Raw genomic sequence first — 8,537 nt, forward strand, 5'->3', positions numbered from 1 at the left:
CAAGGACACCCTTCCTTTGAGGTGTCCCATTACTCACAGGATTCCTTTCAGAAGTGTACATGAACTGGTTATTTGCAACCATGTCAATGAGTTCCTAAGCTTTTACAGGCATTTTCTTTAGGTGAATAGATCCACCTATAGAATGGTCCAATGACATCTTAGACAATTCAGACAGAACATCATAGAATAAATCCAGGATGGTCCATTCTGAAAGTATGTCAGAAGGACACTTTTTGGTCAGTTGCTTGTATCTTTCCCAAGCTTCATAGAGGGATTCACCTTCTTTTTGTCTAAAGGTTTAAACATCTACTCTAAGCTTGTTCAGCTTTTGAGGAGGAAAGAACTTGGCTAAGAAAGTCGTGACCATCTTATCCCAAGAGTTCAGGCTATCTTTAGGTTGAGAGTCCAACCATACTCTAGCTCTGTCTCTTACAGCAAAAGGGAAAAGCATAAGCCTGTAGACCTCGGGATCAACCCCATTGGTCTTAACAGTATCACAGATCTGCAAGAATTCAGTTAAGAACTGAAAAGGATCTTCTGATGGAAGTCAATAAAACTTGCAATTCTGTTGCATCAGAGAAACTAATTGAGGCTTTAGCTCAAAATTGTTTGCTCCAATGGCAGGAATTGAGATGCTTATTCCATGTAAGTTGGAATTTGTTGCAGTGAAGTCACCAAGCATCTTTCTTGCATTGTTGGCATTGTTGTTATTTTCGACTGCCATGTCTTCTTCTTTTTTGAATGTTTCTGTCAAGTCCTCTCCAGAGGGTTGTGCTTTAGCTTCCCTTAGCTTCCTCCTTAGAGTCCTTTCAGGTTCAGGATCTGCTTCAACAAGAATGTCCTTGTCCTTGCTCTTGCTCATATGAAAAAGAAAAGAACAGAAAAGAAGAGGAATCCTCTATGTCATAGTAGAGAGATTCCTTTATGTGAGTAGAAAAAGAAAAGAATAGAAGAAGGAGAAGAGAAAAATTTGAACATAGAGGAGAAGAGAGGGTTCAAATTTTTAGATGAGGAGAAATGTTAGTAAATAAATAAATAAATAGAAGAAGATGAGAGAGGTGAGTAATTTCGAAAATTAATTAAAAGGAAAAGGAAAATATTTTTGTTTTTATTTTAAAATTAGTTAGTATTCGAAAAATAAGAGGAGAAATAAAATTAAAACTAAAATTTAAAATAATTAGTTAATCAAAAAGAATTTTGAAAAAGGGTGAGGAATTTTCGAAAATTAGAGAGAGAAAATTAGTTAGGTAGTTTTGAAAAAGATAAGAAATAGTAAAACAAACAAAAAGTCAATTAGTTAGTTGAAAAAGATTTGAAAATCAATTTTGAAAAGATAAGAATTTAGAAAAGATTTTAAAATTGGTTTTGAAAAAGATATGATTGAAACTCATTTTGAAAAAGATTTGAAAAGGAAGTTAAAAAGATTTGATTTTTTTTTAAAATTAAAATTGATTACTTGACTAACAAGAAACTAAAAGATATGATTCTAAAATTTAAAGTTTGAATCTTAACAAGAAAGCAACAAACTTGAAATTTTTGAATTAATCACATTAATTGTTAGTATAATTTTCGAAAATAAAAGATAAAATTAAGAAAAAGATTTTGAAAATAAATTTTAAAGAATTTTCGAAAATAAAAAAATGAAAAAGATTTGATTTTTGAAAAAGTTTTGAAAAGATAAGATTTTTAAAATTGAAATCTTGACTTGACTAACAAGAAACAACTAATTTTAAAATTTGGACTAAGTCAACCCAAAGATTTCGAAAATTGTGAGGAAAATAAGGAAAAGATATTTTTTTTATTTTTGAATTTTTAATGATGAGAGAGAAAAACACAAAAATGACTCAACATGAAAATGCAAGATCAAAACACATAATGCATGCAAGAACACTTTGAATGCCAAGATGAACACCAAGAACACATTGAAAATCATGATGAACATCAAGAACTTATTTTTGAAAAATTTTCAAGAAAAGAAAACATGCAAGATACCAAACTTAAAACTTTTTAATGCTTAGACACTAACAAATGAAAAATGCATATGAAAAACAACAAAAGACACAAAACAAGAAAATATGAAGATCAAACAAAGAAAATCCTCAAGAACAACTTGAAGATCATGAAGAACACATCAAGGATGCTGCCCATGGCTTCTAGCTTATACCACGAAGACTTTGGTCTGAATCTCCAATTCACAACATCTCCCTTTCTCCATCATGGACCTAAGTGGAAATAAACAGTCCAGAAGGACTCTGGGGTCATATGCAACCCCACTACTGCTTCATATGGGAGTAGTATCTGTATACCCTCCATCGGAGTGAGTAGTTTTGAGTTGAATCCTCAGCTCATTATCATGGTGTAGCAAAGTTGCCAGTATTCCGGTCTTCCACATGAAGAACCTACAGAGTTTCTGGCACAGTTTTTACAAATTGCTGACGCAGTACATGATAAGGAAGTAGATCAGGATGTCTACAGATTATTACTGTTTCCATTTGCTGTAAAAGACCAAGCTAAGATGTGGTTAAATAACCAACATAAGGCTAGCATAAGGACATGGAAACAGCTGTCAGAAAAATTCCTGAATCAATATTTCCCTCCAAAACGGATGACACAGCTAAGGCTGAACATCCAAGGATTTAAACAAAGAGATAATGAATCTCTTTATGATGCCTGGGAGAGATACAGAGAGATGCTAAGAAAATGCTCCTCTGAAATATTTTCAGAGTGGGTGCAGTTAGACTTCTTCTATTATGGGCTTACAGAGAAAGCTCAGATGTCTTTGGACCACTCAGCTGGTGGATCTATACACATGAGAAAGACAATTGAAGAAGCTCAATAGCTCATTGATACAGTTTCCAAAAATCAGCATCTGTACCTAAGTAGTGAGTCTTCCATGAAAGAAGAGGCTAAAATAGTAACTGCTGAACTCAGTCCTACAGAACAAGTTACTGAATTCAATCAGTAATTAGATTTTCTAACAAAACAGCTAGCTAAATTCAAGGAGATACTACAAGACATAAGAATGGCTAATATGAATATGGAAGTACAGTTGAAGCAAATAAAACAGCAGTTATCAAAACAAATAACAGAAGAGTGCCAAGCAGTTCAATTAAGAAGTGGGAAAACATTAAATGCCTCACTTCAAAGCAGCAGGAAGCTAAGAAATGAATAAATTGCTACCCAAAATCCCTCTGAGGACAGTAAGAGCCCAGAGAGGAATAATTCTGGCGCTTGAAGAGCTGGCGTTAAACGCCTAACCCATGCTTAGTTCTGGCGTTCAAACGCCACAAACAGGCAAGGAGTTGGCGTTAAACACCCAATGGAAGCTCCGTTCTAGCGTTCAAACGCCAGAAACAGGTAAGGAGTTGGCGTCCAACGCCAATCTTGCTTCCAACCCTGGCATTCAAATGCCAGTGAGGGATCAAACACATACAAGTGCTGATAGCAACCCCTCTAAAAAGGCTTCTCCAACCACCTCTGTAGGAAATAAACATGCAGCTACTAAGGTTGAGAAATACAAAGCCAAAATGCCTTATCCTCAGAAACTCTGCCAAGCGGAACAGGATAAGCAATTTGCCCACTTTGCAGACTATCTCAGAACTCTTGAAATAAAGATTCTGTTTGCAGAGGCACTTGAGCAAATACCCTCTTATGCTAAGTTCATGAAAGATATCTTAAGTCATAAGAAGGATTGGAGAGAAACTGAAAAAGTTTACCTCACTGAAGAATGCAGTGCAGTCATTCTGAAAAAGCTTACCAGAGAAGCTTAAGGATCCTGGAAGCTTTATGATACCATGCATATTAGAGGGCACTTGTACCTGCATCCACTATCAGAAAGCTTTGCTTGGCAGAAGAAGTCAAACCAACCAGGATCTATCTTTAACTTGCTGATGGCTCCATTAAATACCCATCAGGCATGATTGAGGATGTGATTGTCACAGTTGGGCCATTTGCATTCCCTACTAATTTTGTAGTGCTGGAGATGGAGGAGCACAAGAGTGCAACTCTCATCCTAGGAAGACCTTTCCTAGCAACTGGACGAACCCTCATTGAAGTCAAAAAAGGGGAAGTGACCCTGAGAGTCAATGAGGATAAGTTCAGGCTAAATGCTGTTGAAGCAATGAAGCATCTAGACACATCAAATGACTGCATGAGCATTGATGTTATTGACTCCCTAGTAGAGGAGATCAATATGGCTGAGAGTCTCGAGTCAGAGCTATAGAATATCTTTAAAGATGTTCAGCCTTATCTGGAGGAATCAGAGAGAATAATAGAACCTCTGAAAACCCCTCAAGAAGAGGAGAGACCTCCTAAACCCGAGCTCAAACCATTGCCACCATCCCTGAAATATGTATTTTTGGGAGAAGGTGACACTTTTCCTGTAATCATAAGCTCTGCCTTAGAGCTACAGGAAGAGGAAGCACTAATTCAAGTGCTAAGGACACACAAAACAGCTCTTGGGTGGCCCATAAGTGATCTTAAGGGCATTAGCCCAGCCAGATGCATGCACAGGATCCTATTGGAGGATAATGCTAAGACAGTGGTTCAACCACAAAGACAGCTAAATCCAGCCATGAAGGAAGTGGTGCAGAAGGAGGTCACTAAATTACTAGAGGCTGGGATCATTTATCCTATTTCTGATAGCCCCTGTGTAAGCCCTGTCCAAGTTGTCCCTAAGAAGGGAGGCATGACAGTGGTTCATAATAAAAAGAATGAACTGGTTCCTACAAGAACAATTACAGGGTGGCGCATGTGTACTGACTAAGAAGACTCAATACAGCCACCAGAAAGGATCATTTTCCTTTACCATTCATAGACCAGATGCTAGAAAGACTAGCAGGTCATGTTGGATGGCTATTCAGGTTTCAAACAGATTGCAGTAGATCCCCAGGATCAAGAGAAAATAGCATTCACATGTCCATCTGGAGTATTTGCATACAGAAGGATGCCATTTGGCCTGTGCAATACACCTGCAACTTTTCAGAGATGCATGCTCTCTATTTTCTTTGATATGGTGGAAAATTTTCTGGAAGTCTTTATGGATGAATTCTCAGTATTTGGAAACTTATTCAGTTCCTGTCTTGACCATCTGGCACTCGTTCTAAAAAGGTGCCAAGAGACTAACCTAGTTTTAAACTGGGAAAAATGTCACTTTATGGTGACTGGAGGAATTGTCCTTGGGCACAAAATTTCGAACAAAGGAATAGAGGTGGATCAAGCTAAGATGGAGGTAATTGGAAAATTACCACCACCTGCCAATTTTAAGGCAATCAGAAGCTTTCTGAGGCATGCATGATTCTACAAAAAGTTTATAAAGGATTTTTCAAAAATTGCAAAACCTCTGAGTAATCTGCTAGCTGGTGACATGCCATTTATCATTGATAAAGAGTGTCTGCAGGTATTTGAGACTCTGAAAGCTAAGCTGGTCACAGCACCAGTCATCGCTGCACCAGACTGGACATTACCATTTGAATTAATGTGTGATGCCAATGATCATGCCATTGGTGCAGTGTTGGGACATAGGCATGACAAGCTTCTGCACGTCATTTATTATGCCAGCCGTGTTCTAACTGATGCGTAGAATAAGTATACAACCACAGAAAGGAATTGCTTGCAGTGGTTTATGCCATTGACAAGTTCAGATCCTATTTAGTAGGATCAAAAGTGATTGTTTACACTGATCATGCTGCTCTTAAATATCTGCTCACAAAGCAGGATTCAAAACCCAGGCTCATAAGATGGGTGTTGCTTATGCAAGAGTTTGATATAGAAATAAGAGACAGAAAAGGGACAGAGAACCAAGTAGCAGATCACTTGTCCCGAATAGAACCAGTAGAAGGGATGTCCCTCCCTTTTAATGAGATCTCTGAAACCTTTCCGGATGAGCAACTTTTTGCCATTCAGGAAACACCATGGTTTGCAGATATTGCAAACTATAAGGCTGTAAGATTCATACCCAAAGAGTACAGTAGGCAGCAATCGAAGAAATTGATCTCGGATGCAAAGTACTATTTGTGGGATAAACCATATCTCTTCAAGAGATGTGCAGATAAAATAATCCATAGATGTGTGCCTAAAGAAGAAGCGCAGAAGATCCTCTGGCATTGCCATGGATCACAGTATGGAGGATATTTTGGAAGTGAGCGAACAGCCACACGAGTCCTCCAATGTGGCTTCTACTGGCCTACTCTCTATAAAGACTTCCGAGAGTTTGTATGTAATTGTGACAGTTGCCAAAGATCTGGCAATCTACCTCACGGTTATGCCATGCCTCAACAAGGGATCTTGGAGATTGAGTTGTTTGATGTATGGGGTATTGACTTCATAGGGCTTTTCCCACCATCAGACTCAAACACTTATATTCTGGTGGCAGTGGATTATGTATCCAAATGGGTGGAGGCTATTGCAACACCCACTAATGATACTAAGATAGTGCTGAAATTCATCCAGAAACATATCTTCAGCAGATTTGGTGTCCCTAGAGTACTAATCAGTGATGGGGGCACTCATTTTTGCAATAAACAGCTTTACTCTACTATGGTTCGATATGGAGTTAGCCATAGGGTGGCAACTCCATATCATCCACAGACAAATGGGCAAGCTAAAATCCCTAATAGAGAACTTAAAAGAATCCTGGAATGGACTGTGATTAACCATAGAAGGGATTGGCCAAGAAGCTTGGATGATGCTCTATGGGCTTGCAGAACAGCATTCAAGACTCCTATAAGGACTTCTCCATACCAGCTTGTGTATGGAAAAGCCTGTCACTTGCCAGTGGAACTGGAACATAAGGCCTACTGGGCAACTAGATTCCTAAACCTTTATGCCAAGTTAAATGATTACTCCAATTAAATGAGTTAGAGGAATTCAGACTCAATGCTTTCGAAAATGCAAAAGTTTACAAAGAGAAAGCAAAAAGATGGCATGATAAGAAGCTGTCATCCAGAGTCTTTGAGCCAGGGCAGAAAGTTCTGCTATTCAACTCTAGGCTTAGGTTATTCCCCGGGAAATTAAAATTCCGGTGGAGAGGACCATATGTGATTACAGGTGTGTCACCATATGGATATGTAGAGCTTCATGATAGTGACTCTGACAAAAAGTTCATTGTTAATGGGCAAAGAGTCAAGCATTATATTGAAGGCAATGTTGAGCAAGAATGCTCAAGACTGAGACTGGATTAAAGCTCAGTAATAGTCTAGCTAAAGACGATAAAGAAGCGCTTATTGGGAGGCAACCCAATTTTACCTATCTATGTTAAAATTCCATTGTTATTTTGTGTTTTCTTTAGGTTGATGATCATGTGAAGTCACAAAAATAACTGCAAAAATTAAAGCAAAATCAAAACCAGCATTAAAAACAGCACACCCTGGAGGATAAGCTTACTGGCGTTTAAACGCCAGTAAGAAGCATCAGACTGGCGTTTAACGCCAGAAAGAAGCATCAAGCTGGTGTTAAACGTCAGAAACAGGCTGCAAGCTGGCGTTTAACGCCAGAAACAAGTAGTAGTCTGGTGTTAAATGCCAGGATTGCATGAAGAAGGCATTCTACACGCCTAAATGGTGTAGGAATGAGAAATCCTTGACACCTCAGGATCTATGGACCCCACAGGATCCTCACCTACCTCACCATTCAAATTCAATCCATCCCCCTCCCAAACCCACCCATTCACACACCTCCATCTCCTCCACTTCTCCTTCTACTCCCTTCTTTCTTCTTTTGCTCGAGGACGAGCAAACCTTTTAAGTTTGGTATGGAAAAAGCGTTGCTTTTTGTTTTTTCATAACCATTTATGGCACCTAAGGCTAGAGAAACCTCTAGAAAGAGGAAAGGGAAGGCAGTTGGTTCCATATCTGAGTCATGAGAGATGGAGAGGTTCATCTCAAGGGTCCATAGTTCAATGGTAGAGCATTAGATTGCAGATCAAAGAGCCTTGAGGGAAGAGCAACAAAGGCAAGGAAGAGACATAGAGGAGCACCATTAGATCTTCAAGAGGAAGAACAAGCCGCCATCACTATGGTGGACCCATTCCTTAACTTCTTTGTTCCTATTTTTCTATTTTTTTCGATTTTCATACTTCATGTTTGTCTATGTTTTGTGTCTTTATTACATGATCATTATTGTCTAGTGTCTATGTCTTAAAGCTATGAATAACTCCATGAATCCTTCACCTCTCTTAAATGAAAAAATGTTCTAAAAACAAAAGAATAAGAAGTACATGAGTTTTGAATTCATCCTTGAAATTAATTTAATTATATTGATGTGGTGACAATACTTTTTGTTTTCTGAATGAATGCTTGAACAGTGCATATTTTTGATATTGAATTTTATGAATGTTAAAATTGTTGGCTCTTGAAAGAATGATGAACAAGAGAAATGTTATTGATAATCTAAAAAAACATAAAATTGATTCTTGAAGTAAGAAAAAGCAGTGAATAACAAAAGCTTGCGAAAAAAATATAAAAGAAAAAGAAAAAGCAAGTAGAAAAAGCCAATAGCCCTTAAAACCAAAAGGCAAGGGTAAAAAGGATCCAAGGCTT

At 38.0% G+C, this 8,537-nt stretch overlaps 1 non-coding gene across 1 annotated transcript; it reads left to right on the plus strand.

Annotated features, from left to right (window-relative positions):
- The first annotated feature begins 215 nt into the window (after positions 1-215).
- On the plus strand, positions 216-319 carry LOC127740234 (small nucleolar RNA R71). The gene has a single exon (XR_008000915.1). It is a non-coding gene; the product is annotated as a small nucleolar RNA R71 (small nucleolar RNA).
- The last annotated feature ends 8,218 nt before the right edge of the window (positions 320-8,537 follow it).

This window comes from Arachis duranensis, chromosome 6 (genome assembly GCF_000817695.3).
Source record: "Arachis duranensis cultivar V14167 chromosome 6, aradu.V14167.gnm2.J7QH, whole genome shotgun sequence".
NCBI lineage: Eukaryota > Viridiplantae > Streptophyta > Magnoliopsida > Fabales > Fabaceae > Arachis > Arachis duranensis.